This window comes from Prionailurus viverrinus, chromosome B4, assembly GCF_022837055.1.
Source record: "Prionailurus viverrinus isolate Anna chromosome B4, UM_Priviv_1.0, whole genome shotgun sequence".
Lineage (NCBI taxonomy): Eukaryota > Metazoa > Chordata > Mammalia > Carnivora > Felidae > Prionailurus > Prionailurus viverrinus.
In genome coordinates, this window is record NC_062567.1 from 110,119,093 (window position 1) to 110,133,641 (window position 14,549).

A 14,549-nucleotide genomic window follows, 5' to 3' on the forward strand; every position below is an offset into this window, starting at 1 on the left:
TTTTTAAAAAATAATTTAACAGATAAAGTGAATGTTAGTTGATATAATTTGTTACTTGGGTTTATTTTCAAATGTAAATATTAAAAAAATGTAAGAAAACCAATTTAGGAACACCAAATCAAGATGCTAAATTCAGTGACTTATTTATTCTCTGCAGGGATAGAGATAATGACTCACCTCCTTCTTCCCTTTCTAGACTCAGTCATCCTTCTTGAAGAATTTGTGTGAAAGCAAAATCATCCCCAAAAAGACAATCTAAAGCATCACTTAATGAATTCTAGAGAAGGGCTTTCCCAGCTCTGTTATAATCTATAAAATGTTGAAAGATGATAATTTGTATATTTAGTTCTAAGTGTTACTCAACGCTACATCTATGAAAAAATATCTAAAATAAACATGATGCTTATTTTTTTCTTTGTAGAAATAAACACAAAGGAAGTGTTTTAACAAGTACAGCTTTAAAAATCATTAATAGTAAAACATTATTAGGTACCAAATCTGAGTATGCATGAAAAGTATAAAGTTAAATATTTTTCCCTAAGATTTAGTTCCCCATCACTGAAGAAGAAATTGCTTGATGGAAGTGAGGGCATAACCAAGGAGGAATGAATAGAAGTCATCAAGAATGTGATCAAGGTCAGAGCACAGCACCAGCTGTATCAGTTAGGAATGCTTCAGCTCAAAGTAACAAAACATGCAAATAATAATAGTTTGAATAAAGGTTTATCTGTTTACCCATAATAAGAAGTCTTAAAGTTGAGAAATAGTGATGGCTCCTCAGCCTAGCAATATCCAAAATCTCCATGATCACTTGGTTTTCTTCTCACGTTCCTCATTTCAGAGCTTGAAGCTTTCGTTATTTGTCTAAAAAAGTACAGGGAAAATGAGTAAAAGCTATTTACTCAGAAAAACAAAAGGCTTCTAGGAAACCCCATTCAGTTTGCTTTTTTTGATATTCTATTGGCCAGAGCTGTGTCACATGGTCACCTCTGTGGAGACCATGGAGGGTAGTAGTTGGATCATCCAAACATCCAAAATAGTTTCTGATACAAAACTACAGTGGAAAGTGAAAGTGATAAGTTTTACTGAGAATTTTTAAATCATAACCTGAGGATACATTTTTCTTGGAAGATGGAACTAAGGTTAAATATGACTCTGTATAGTCACTTAAATAATTTAAAAGCATTCAAAGCTTCCTCAGTGCAATAATATCATAACTGTACTCTGTGTCATTTAAAATGTCTCCATTTTAAAATCATTCTTCCTGGAATCATCCACATGACTGAATCCTTTTCAACGTTTAGGTCTGATTTCAAGCGTTACTTCCTTACAGTACTTCTCTGACATATTACCTAAGTTACCTCCTTCCCACTCATCACACTTCCATTATTTGAGTATATATTGTTTGCCTTTGTTTCTGAGTAGATCAAGCACATCTCCTGTACTTAGAACAGCCTCTAGCTTATAGTATTCAGTAAATGTATAGAATTCAATAAATTCTAGCCTATTTATTCAATAAGTGTTGATACAATGCACAAATATATATGTGCATATATCTCTGCATACTATCTATGTTTATATCTAGATTTGTCAATCATCTACATTTAGAGAGTTTTGCTAAAAAGTTAACAACAAACTATAGAATTTCTATGTCATTGTAATGAACTCTCCTCTGACAACTTCAAACCAGTGCTTATCCAGATAGAATGACTTTAGCATGAAATTTTATTGGCAGTTGGCTCTTCTTGTCCCTGGGCCCTGATAATCACAAGTGGCACATCTGAGCTTAACTTTACAGAAATAACAATTTTAAATGTGATTATGATGCAGTTCCTTCATAATAATGCATGCAAGTTCTTACAAATAAAATCATACAACTTCTTTTAAACATATATTTTTCTTTTTTTTTTAAATTTTTTTTTCAACGTTTATTTATTTTTGGGACAGAGAGAGACAGAGCATGAACGGGGGAGGGGCAGAGAGAGAGGGAGACACAGAATCGGAAACAGGCTCCAGGCTCCGAGCCATCAGCCCAGAGCCCGACATGGGGCTCGAACTCACGCACCGCGAGATCGTGACCTGGCTGAAGTCGGACGCTTAACCGACTGCGCCACCCAGGCGCCCCTAAACATATATTTTTCTTCTTGACAAGCTTACCAATTAGCAATCAAAGTCCTTACTAATTACCAATTAGTAATCAAGACATATTTTCTATGAATCAGTTTTTTAAAACTTTTAATTAGAATATCTATAGAAATGAGCTATATACAAAAGAAACCATTTTAATGTGTGTGATTTAAAATTAGAGTAGCTGTTGTTTAAAGGTGGCTAGCTTCTCTGTTTAGCTTGGTGAGAGCAAAGCGCCTTGAAACAAATCTGGTTTTGAGAAGAATTTCTTGAATGATTTCTTAATTATGAAGATGTAAGGCAATTATGCAGCCATTTTTCCTGAAAAAAAAAAGGAAAGTGTAATGGGTACTTGACAAGGGTATATACATATTCATAGAGAACCATGGAACATCAAGGGAGCCAAACACTGTGGGCCAAAATATGATTAGACTATTCTTGATGGGGTGAGATGACCCTGACCTCAGGAAGTGATGCCCAAGTACAGATGCCCAGACTTATGATGCAGTCTTAATCACCTAGGCCTGGATTGTCTTAGGTGGTGTGGTATAGTCGTGGAGACATATCATGGCAGGTAGCTCTGTTCCAATAGGCGATGGGAATGGTATAGGTCTATCTGAGGCAATGATAAAAGATTGTCTAGTTCTTGGCTAGATGCCTGGAGTGATGCTATTGGAACAGAGTGACAGGAGTGATGGGCAGGTTATCATAACTCAGTAGAAGCTGAGATGGTCTTCAACCAAGGTGCATACTCGATGGCTAATGTTACCATGGATCTGGAGTAGCCAGGACTAAATCTTTGATATGAACGGCAGTGTTCCAGTCCAGAGGCAAGAGCAGAAGCCAAAGCATCAGCAAGAGGCTTATTTCTTTGGATCATTCATCTCACAACTGTGGCTTATGTTACATCTCGCTATGATTGTGATAACTGCTAGCCTCAAGACAATGAACCTGAGATCTAGAGCTTATGCCAATGTGGGATAAATTAAGACTAAAATATGTGAGTCTAAACACTGGGAGCTGTAAATATCTCAGGAAAGTTCCCTGAATGGTAGAAAACAAATCTGCTTCATACTACATGCAATTAAAATGTTAAGTGAGGGCTATCTTGATTCTTGATGCACATAATCTTTAATTCAATCAATAGAAACAACTAGCTGATACAAAGCAAAATGCCCTTTCAGCAATAATTTATTGAAAGTTCAGTAGTTGAGTGACTGTGCAGGGTTCCTGGCGAGGTGCTGAAGATGTGTTCTTTACTACTGCAGTCATTTTGTTCTGAGCAAAAAGGTTTCTTGCCATTCCTCAAACTCGAGGGTGCTTCTGTCCAAGGCCTATTTCCCTCACCTGGAACACTCTGCCCCAGGTAGATGGCTCACTGCTTCAACTCATTCAAGTCTTTGCTCATGTGTTGCCTTGCAATGAGGTGAACCCGACCCCTCGCCCCATAAACTACCCTTTTATAAAATTGCAATCCCCCCTCACATACTCTGGTATTCCTCATCCACTCCTCTGTTGTTTTATTTTTCTTCAAACTATGGATTCCCTGATGTATTATTTAATTAATTTATTTATTGAATGATTACTCCCATCCTTACCAACAAGTATTCAGGCTCTATTAGAGCCAAATTTGTGCATGTTTTGTTTACTGATATATGGCCAAAGTCTGGCAATAAATGCTCTCTAAAAGTTGATGAATGAATAAATGATTGAATGAATGAAGGTTGAGAATGGGGAGAAATAAGTGTAGCATGAAGCTTGAATTAATAGGAACCAGGAAGAAAATAAGCAATGAATTATTAGGTTACTGCAGAATGATTGTAATGAGGCAGCAAGGGAAGGTATGAAGGGGAAGGAAACTTCTGAGTTCGATCACAGAAGAGGGAGTGTCAAGGCTGAGTAGAATTTCACATGTGTAGAAGCAAGGGATTGAGGGAACAGCTGAGCAAAAGCACAGATGAAGATTTAGCTGGGCATCTGGAGTTTTAATGAGTCTGAAGAGTCAGGTGTATGGAATTGTGTAGTAGGAAGGGCTAGAAAAGGTACATGCGTGAGCCAGATTGCTCTTGGCTGTGAAGAATGAAATCATGAATGAAATATCCTTAAGAACACTGGCATAAGCAGAACATGTTTACTCTTTCTCACAATTCACATTCCTAGTAGGGATGGATGGCTTCCATAGAGATAAGTCAGCAGTTGGTTGAGCTCACCAAGGACCCAGGTTCTTTTTACTTCTTCACATTCTTCAGTCTTTCCATAGGTTTCCTCCTCGGGCTGATGCAAAGGTGGCTGAGACATTCCAAGCCACACATTTTCAACCATATCCAGAGGAAGAAGAGAGAATCTTTTCTCTTCCTAAGGGTCTACTTTAGGAATGATGAGCCTTCCTCAGAAGACACTTAATGTACTTCTCCTCACAAGTCACTGACCAAATTTGGACCACTTTCTGAGTAGCTTATTTACTTAACAAACGCTTGGAGAGCCCATCTAAGGTTGCCAAGCACTATTCTAGGTATTTTAAATTTTTTTAATGTTTTTTCTTTTTCTTTTTGATAGAGAGAGAGAGACAGAACATGAGCGGGGGAGGGGCAGAGAAAGAGAGGGAGACACAGAATCCAAAGCAGGCTCCAGGCTCTGAGCTATCAGCACAGCTCGAACGCACGGACTCGGGCTCGAACTCACAGACCAGAAGATCATGACCTGAGCCGAAGTCGGATGCTCAACCGACTGAGCCACCCAGGCGCCCCTCTAGGTATTTTTAAATACTACAGCATTAAACTAGATGAAACCCTTGCCCTCGTAGAGTTTGTATTCCAGTTGGGGACACCAAAAATACACAAATTGTCAAAACATTTAATGTTGGATTATGACAAATTCTAGGGACAAAAATACCGTAGAGTAAAGGAGAAGGAAGAATATGCATATTTTAAAGGAGGAATTTCAGGTTGAGTGGGCAGAGAAGGAGTATCTGAGAAAGTGACTTTTAGGCAGACACCTGAGTGAACTGAAGGAGGGAGCCATGTGAATATCTGAGGAAATCTGTTTCTATACAGAGAGAACAAATCTGAAGCTCTGAGCCAAAAATGAACCTGGCATGTTCAAGAAAACTCTGTGGAAGGCAAAGTGGCTAGAACAGAATACCAAAAATAGGTTATGTAAGGAGCTGAATTAGAAAGTTAGCAAGGAAGGCAGATCATGAAGGGTCTTACAGGCCTTGGTAAGGTTGCTGGATTTTGTTCTAAGGGAGGTATTGAATGGTTTTGAAGAGAAGAGTGTTGTGATCTGATTTACATTTTGAAAAAGATCACTCTGCCTGCAGAGAATCAATTATAGGGGCAAATGCAGGAGGAGAGATAAGAGGCTAGGGAAGAAGTACAGATAAAGAAACTGTGGCTTAAAGAAGGATGATAGTGGTGAAGATCAGAAGTGGTTGGATTCAGAATACATTGTGAATGCGGTGGAAGGGCTGGCCCCTCGTCAGCCCAGTGGACTGACCCGGATTGTTCAAACTGATCTGGGAGGAATGCATATTGAGGAGTAGAGCATAATGCCCAGTACAGAGCGGATTAGCATCAGAATATGGAGGAACTTTAGTTATGTGCACGCCAACAATATTGGTTGCATAGCTAGGATACATGTAGCGGGTTGTTTGGTCTGAGAGGCACTCAGAGTTTGGGTGCAGACTGATTATTAGGGCATCCCATGGGCTGTCTACACGGAGAAGCTGGAGAGCTTCGGCAGTGCCTTTCTCAGGCTTTTCCAATGCTCTAACAGGCTGCAGTTTCTAAATTGGTCTGCTATGCAATGACTGGCAGTCCTCATCGTCATAGGACCATTCCCACTGTTTTTTTTTCTTTTTTTTTAACATCACCCTGGTCTGATTTAATGATATGTGGGAACTTGTGCTAGTTACTTATCAAACAATTTATGAGCTTTTGGCTGAGCTCTGTAGCCACCATCTGCATGGAGAGATGCTCTTTTTTATTTACAGTCTTGGAAAGGGGAAATTTCAGAGGGTTCTCCTTGGCCTTTCCCACTATGATAGCTCCTACCCTACAGGACTAAGGCTAGATGTGAGAGTTATCCCAATAAGTAAGTACATCTGTCCCAATTATACATTCAGAAAGTGAGAAAATAACGACCCATGTGTCTATGGATTCAGCGGACCTGCTGTGGGCTGGACATTGGCCAGAACTCCGTTTATGTCCTGGCCCCATATGCCCCCATTCAAACAGGAGGGTCATGACTCTTATGTTCAGTAGTCTTCCAAGTGTACGAACATTGCCCTTTTCCCAATGTACAGTCACTGGCATAAAGAGCCATCATTACTTTTGGGACTAGATGGAGGAAAATCTTTACCATGTTCATTTGTCAAGGTACTGCAAGATATTCCCTCCTGGGAACACTGCTTTTTCTACAGTCAGTATAACTGGGTCTGAAAATTGGTTTGGATACAGAAATTGGGCATGTGTGAAAGATACAAGGAACCTCAAATGTCTACGCTCTAATTCTTGGAACTTGTGAATATGTTATGTTCAAAGGCAAAAGGGACTTAACCAATGCAAGTTATGAAGCTGGACTTTAAAATCAGGAGGTTATCTGGGATTACCTAGACAGCCCTAATCTAATCATACCAGCCCTTTCAAGCAGAGAACATTCTCTAGCAGAGTCACAGAGATGTGCCCGAAGAAGGAAAGACGCAGAAACAGGGGAGTTTAAAAGATTCCAAATGTTATAAGGACTCAATGAACTGCTGCTACAGGCTCTGAAGTTAAGATCCCACATGTAGAGACCAGAGTGACCTTTAGGAGCTAAGAGCGACCTCCAGTGGACAACCAACACACAAATGACAACCTCAGTCCCACAACCGTGAAGAACTAAATTTGGCCAACCACCTCAATAAGCTTGGAAGCAGATTCATCCCTGGAGCCTCCAGAAGGGAATGCAGTCCTATCAACATCTTGATTTGGGTCTGGTTAGATTTTAAGTAAAAGACCTAGCTGGGCCTTGCTGTACCCACAGTTCAGACCTATGGAACTGTGTCACAAACAGCCCTATCCCAATGTTATGATGTCATTATTTCCCAATTAGGGCCCTGAACTTCACAGCACACCTGTACTGTTTGACAGTCGAAACTTTCTTTTAGCTCGGTTATTCTAATGATTAAGTCTCCAGGCTGTTTTTCAGTGTTCTTTCCCTTCCCTCTACAGGAAATGAGAGCTTTTACGCATGCTACCAAAATGGCCCTCTGACTTTCATATTAGCTTTCAATTGGTGATTAATCGCTCTCAGCTTGTTATCATTTTCTAGAGAGTCAATTAAACTGAGAAAAAGCTACTCAATTTCACTGACCTTATAATTAACCGTTTTCCCCATATTTCTCAAACTATTGACAAAATGCACCAGCTAATGCACTTATTCTCTTCTGCTGCTACACTAGTATACCATTCCAGGTCACATCGGTGGAAGTTTTAAAAGATGTCAGACTATAACTTTGTGCCAGAGGCTATCTGTGCCCACAAAATACCAGTCTCTGTTGCTATCTGGGCAGCAAACGATCCAGTTACAAAACCCCTACGTATCTCCTGCTTCCTTGGATCGCTCCTGATACCAATTACAGGTTGAGTTCCATAGTCAGTAGAGTCTGAGATGCAGTGTTTCATGCAGATCAGGAAGCAATGCCTTGGTACCAACTCCTGGGAAAGGGAGGTGAAGGAAGAGGGATCAGGACGGGAGAAAAGTCAAGAAGCATTGCATGTCCAATAACAGCTTGGGAGATTCTGCAGGAAACTCTAAAACTAGCCTGGCCTTTAGTTTGTCCCACATTGAAGCAAATAACCAGACCTTTATGCCTTTTATTAAATATCCATTAAATGAGGAACCCCTGAAAGGGGCACGACTTTGGCCAAAGTGGCTTTCTTGCAGCTGAGTTAGTCCCTGAAAGAGTCGGCACCTAAACACTCCCCTTCTCTCTTTCTCCAGAACAAGCCCTTCAGGGAGGCAAATGGTATGCTGGACACAAAGCTCTGCCGGGGACACAAAGGTAAGACATGTCAAAATTTCAGTCTGGGGGAGGAATATACACATGATTTTGTCACATCAGAGTTATAATTAAAGAAAACACAGTGTGGCGTTATCCTGAGTTAGGTGTTGAGGAATGAAAAGAAATTATCCAAGGAGAACAGTAACAATATTCCAGACAAAGCATCATCATGAAACATACAGACATGGCCAAACTTCTTCGTTAGGGATCTCAGGAAGTTTGGGTTGTGGACAGTTACGCGTGTGGCCTCAGCTTCTGTATCTTAAAGAGAACTAGTGGGCACAATCTAGAGGATGGATTAATTGAAACTCTTACAATGACTTCGGATGCGTGTGATGGTCATGCTTAACAAAAAAAGCCACTGCAGGTTTCTGAAAAGGTAACTGACTTGATCTCCTCCAAAATCTGGCTAAAAAGCAAACAAGCAAACAAACAAAGTCAAACAAACACACAAACACCGTATCATGATGTCAAGTGGATCATGGGACAAGAAAGTGAATGTGAGAAATCAGAGAGCTATTAAAATAGGGCAGGTAACCTTCTTACAAAATAATGTCGCTAAAGAAGGAAATTTTGTACTGCAGGTTTGCAGATGGTCCAAAGATCATGTGCTTCTCTAAATTCAAACTAATTTCTTTCAGATTACCAGCCCCTTTTTAACTAACCCCTGACTTGAGGTTAGTCACATGCTTATCATGTGAAATATTCTCTATCTCAGTATGAACTTTCTCCTATTTTTACCATGACACTCTCTAGCAGTTAGATCCTTATTTTTTATTCCATACCACTGATACTAAAGGGTGAATTTGGACAAAATAAAAGGGGCCAAATGCACAACATATGGCTGTATCCCAGTGTTCAGTGAAAAGAACACTAAAAGGCACACATGATACAATCAGAGGCCAGGAAGAATAGAATTGTGTGGTGAATTGCAATGGTATTTTGCTTTGAGATCTCTATTCATTGAGGAAGATTGAATCTTGTGGGCCTGACCCCGAGGACTATAGATATGGAGAAGTTGTGACATACATCTGGGTATGGACTGTCTATGATTTCTCCTTAGTGGAGGTCAAAGTGGCTTGAAGGGCAAAGTAACAAGTAAAAAGAATGTCTGAGGACTCTTCCGTCCTGAGCTTAGCTAGTATATTCACAGCTAAGGAAGTAGGTATGTAGTGTTGTTTTATTTTTTAATTTTTGTAATGTTTATTTATTTCTGAGACACAGACACAGAGCATGAGCGGGGGAGGGGCAGAGAGAGAGGGAGACACAGAATCAGAAGCAACCTCCAGGCTCTGAGCTGTCAGCACAGAGCCCGACGCGGGGCTCTAACTCACTGGACCACGAGATCATGACCTGATCTGAGGTCGGTTGCTCAACTGACTGAGCCACCCAGGCGTACCCCCCCCCCCCCTTTTATTTTGGTAGGTGTGTAGTGTTAACCTTGAACCTGCAGGAACAAGTGAGCTAATCTCTTCTTCCGGAAATAAGATTAGAATCTATAACACTTGGCCAACTCAGGAAAGAGCTGAGAAGACAGATTGTTGATGGACTTCCCAAAACAAGTTGGTCTTAAAAGGACGCCTGGGTGGCTCAGTCGATTGAGAGTCTGACTTCGGCTCAGGTCATGATCTCATGGTCTGTGGATTTGAGCCCCGCATCGGGCTCTGTGCTGACAGCTCGGAGCCTGGAGCCTGCTTCAGGTTCTGTCTCCCTCGCTCTCTGCCCCTCCCCCACTCATGCTCTGTCTCTCGCTGTCAAAAATAAATAAACATTAAAAACAGAAAAAAAAAAGAGAAGATCCCTAGATCTTAATTATCCCAATCACTAAAAAGATGTAATTATGTGATGTGACAGAAGTATAAATTGTCACTACAATGGCAGACATTATAACATACAAATGTATCCAGTCAACATGATTCGTATCTTACATTTACACAATGTTATATGTTATACATATTTCAATTAAAACAATTTCTAATTAAAAAAAAAAAAAGAGGAAGACCATTTCAGGAGCCAGAAGCAAAGAGGAAAAGGAACTAAGAGATTCTCAGTAAGGGAATCACCAGTTAAGCGGATCGTCTTGGGATAAATCAACCAAATTCTCTGTCTCCTTGGTAAAAGGAGTTTTTTAGATTTCTACAGAAAGACCATTGGGCAAGGGCATCCATCATCAGTGTGCTGGGAAGGTTGTGCTGTTGCCAGCCATAAGAAAGGAGACTTCAAACAGCTCTAATTATTGAGGGAAGGCCTTTGGCAGGATGTGAATGTTGATAAGGTTGTGAACACTATGAGGAACAAGAGGAACTTGTTACAGAATGACCCAAAAAGGATCAAATGAGTATTTAAAATACATCGAAAAGAAGCTGAGTTCTTAAAATCAAAACCAGATGAGAGCACATATCTTGCTATGTAAAGATACACATATACTGTAAGTGGAAACCCATAGGAAGCTCTAATACCTTATTTCTCCTGTTTTCTCCTCCCTCAGGTTGTATCTGCTTCTCTACAACACATCAGCCTTCTCACTATCTTAAGCTTCTTTGTAACTTCAGTTTGCACATCATGGCTTCTTTTGGGCTTTTCCCCCGTATCATAACTTTCCACCTTAAACTCCTACCAGTAACTGGAAAACATTTCATGTATTTCTTATTCCAAATTTAAGTTTATGGAAGCAGAAATTGGACAGGCCTGAGTCATCTTTTCAAGTCAAGCCACAGAGGTCACTGTTGCCTACTCAGCCTATAGTCAAGGGATCATTTATTATGTACACATCAAGGAAAAAGGTTTTTTTTAGAAGTGACTATGGTCAAGGAGGATGCTCCAGCCAATATCTAAGTAGCATACTGGCCGAAGTTTTCATATAGTGCACTCAGAATCCTTTGATAGTAGACTCAGACCATCCATAGCTTCCTTTGTTCATGCCTTGGGCATTATAAATAGAAAAGTCCATTGACTAGATTGCAGGAATAAAGTGTTTCTTCAAATAAAAGAGAAGTTTTTATTGCATCTGGTCCCTATTCCTGAACACCCTCTTCCTCACACTTTTTAAAACCTTCTCTAGAATGATAAATCTGGAAACCCCATGACCATCCCCAGGATACCAAACAATGGTCTTTAGGAAGATTAAGCTTTCACTGCCCTCTAGTGGAGTGGAGGAGGCAGTTTTGTTGCTAATAATAACTGGGGTTCAAGTTTGAACATATAAACAGGATCCACCTTATTGTCCAAAAAGAATCATGAGGAAAAAAAGAAAGAAGAGAGGTGTTTTTTTGGTTGTTGTTTTGTTTTGTTTTTTATAAAGGGGTAAAAAAAGGAGTTTGTATGGGTTACCAAAATAGCCTGGGAAGAAAGGAAAAGCATGGAGGAAAGCCTGAATGCTGAGAGCCCCAAGGTTGGAGAACGCGTATGAGTTAAGCTGAGGCCCAGAAGTTTCCAGGGAATGAAGCACTGTCTGAATGACAGGAGCTGTGTGAGAACTAAGTCCTCATTAGAGGATGACCTACATGGTCTTCACCTGATGGGAACGCCATACACATCAGCCATCTGCTTTGAGCACCATCAGATTTAGAAGCACCCACACCCAAGTACGTGTCTGGTTTACTGCCAAACCCACCCCAACTCCACGTTTTCCCAAGGCATGCTCTCCCACAGTGCCCATTTGGCTCTAAAATCATTATCTGGAATGTAATTCAGTGCTCAAAAGCTGATTTCATGAACTGTACTATCAACATGGACCTCTAGACCCCAAGTTCACAGGCGAAAGGAACTTCTGCACAAGTTTTGGAATGATGCAGTAAAAACACTTTGACATTCTAGCTAAGATATTGGAAAATGGATTCCTATGTTCTACTTCAATATTTTTCTTGGAGTTATTCAACTGAGTATTATTTGCAGCCAAAATGACTGGATGTAAGTAGACCTTGTTTTATAGACCTAATGTAAATATGTGGCTTATGCTCGTCCTTCACAGCAGAAATGTATAGACTGTTGAACTGCCATAATTATTGCAACTTATCTGCAAATAGGCTATGAAACTACTTAGATGAGTAAGTATGGACTGACTGTTAAAACTAGAGAGTAAATGCATATTGATGCATAACTTCCAACTGTTACAAGAAAATTAATTCTACCTGAACCAACAAGACTTGCCTGTATACCATGGGGTTTTGTGGTATATTGAATGTAAGCTGAGTACATTGTATCAATGGAAGAATGTACACCATTTTTTATGGTGGTGATCCAAATGATTGGTGCAAAAAAAAACATGACATGTTATATTATCTACTAGGAGATTTCTAGCCTGCGAGAGTCAATCAAATATTTATGAATACTATGCTAGAGATATATTGTCAGAAAAAAATGACGAATAGCGCTTTCACTGGGCATTATTGAAAATTGCCCAGAGGAGTCACCAAAAATGACCCTCAACCATCTATTCCACTGTTTTAATGTTTATATTTTACATGGCTGTGCAAGGAAAAGACTCTGGTAGCTTCACCGACTAAGAAATTAAACTGTGAAAAGGATCCCACTGAATATATGGATCAGCCACTGAAGCAGACCATAGTAGTCCCCAAAGAGATAAACACCTTATACCACAAGCAAGATTCAGGGAACATATCGTATTGATGTCAAATCAGAGTGTTATTGGCAAGCACAAAATAGGTAAGCCAAGAAATATTGCCCCAGTTCTGTTGAAGACCTGATGATAACATTCTGTGTTTTGAAGAGAATCATATGGGATCGATTGTTAACTCTCTGGCATAAATTTCTGTTTAAATACTAATTAGTAAAGAATGCAGTCTCCTATCACTGAGGCAAGGGAAGGTGGCCCTGCGAAGGGGAGAGAGAAAGTCCCTCTGACAGTGGTTTTTAAGGTCAATATACATCAGCATCACCTTGAAGGCTTGTTAAAACATTACTGGGGCTCCACCCCTGGAATTTCTGATTCAGTGGGGGTCAAGCCCCAGACTGCATTTCTGAGTGCCCAGTAAGGGCGATGGTGCTAATTTGGGAAATTATATCTTGTAAACCACTGCACTTGGCATCACGTTGGATTTACTAATTTTGAAAACTTTGGAAACAAGTATGTGGAGGTGACATACATCGAATTGGAAGTTGGAAAGGAATGGTGATGACTGATTCTCTCTCTACCGACTTCTAATCTAATAGGAAAGAAAAAAAAACATATGGATATTTTTCTTATGTTCTAGTTCTTTACATACATTATCTCATTTAATAAGCATAGCATTCTTGAGCAAGCAGAATTCAGTAACCTTTATAGTATATAGATCATAAAATGTATAAAGCGCAAGCATTCTGTGGTAAAAAAAAAACAAAAAAAAAAACAAAAAAAAAAAACAAAAAAAAAAAACCTGTGTTTGTATCATTTTCCACTCAAGGAAGCATTAGTCTGATGTATAGGGGAATTGGAGAAAAAAAATCAGCTCTCACCAGGTTTTTATTCTAAAAAACCTCGGTAAGTGAAAAGCACTCATAAGGTATACTGAAACTCTTTCCTTCCCCTCTTCCTACCAATATATTTAGTAGCATGTGCACCATACCAAGATTATCATGAAAGATGGGACCACAAGAATTCCTGGGACCAGATGGAAAGAACTGTGTCAGCTGAGTTAACTGAGAACACAAGGAATCTGGTGGGTTTCTCTTTGACTTTCAAAATTTGGGTTTGAATTATACTTGCCAGAAACAAACGAAACAAAACAAAATTCAAAACAGGGATTGGGGTAAGTTCATGTCTCATACTTCTCAATTCTCATTTAGCCCACCCTAGAATCTACTTCAAAGATTGCTATATTTAGCAAAATTAATATCTATCTTGAAGTGGTTTTAATGGGATGGATCTCTGCTGGGTAAAAGCTTGTCACATGACTGAAATCTATCCAATCACAGCACTTTCTTGGCTGCAGAGATTAGGTTAACTTGACTACTTTCCCCCCTGGACTTTTCATGTGGAGGGAAGGGAAAATTTGTATCTTTCCATCAATATTGCAGGTGGCCATTTTTACAAAGTGGGAGAGACAGCACATTAATCAAGCAAAGAAGAGACAAGCAAAGCTAAGAGATGGACAGAAAAGAGGATCCTGATGTGAAGCAGAAGAAAGCACCCTTAGAATAAAAACGTGGTCCACAGTGCCTGTATTTGAATTCCAAATTTTCCACATACCTTGGGCAAGTTACTTGACCTCTTTGAACCTCAGGTTATTCATCTCTAAAATAGGTATCTCCTAGGGTTGTTGTGAAGACTGAATGAGTTGATACATATAGAATATATATTTAAAAAACAGGACACTGTCTGAACACACAGCAAGTACTATATACGTGTTGGATATTTTTGACATTCCTTGGTCCCCTATTC

General features: G+C 39.7%; 1 long non-coding RNA gene across 1 annotated transcript in view; it reads right to left on the bottom strand.

Moving 5' to 3' along the window:
• Positions 1-749: 749 nt before the first annotated feature.
• Positions 750-14,549, bottom strand: part of LOC125170383 (uncharacterized) — a 39,857-nt gene continuing 26,057 nt past the window's right edge. The window contains exon 3 of the long non-coding RNA XR_007154007.1: positions 750-864. This is a non-coding gene — a long non-coding RNA (uncharacterized LOC125170383). The remainder of the gene's footprint in view (positions 865-14,549) is intronic.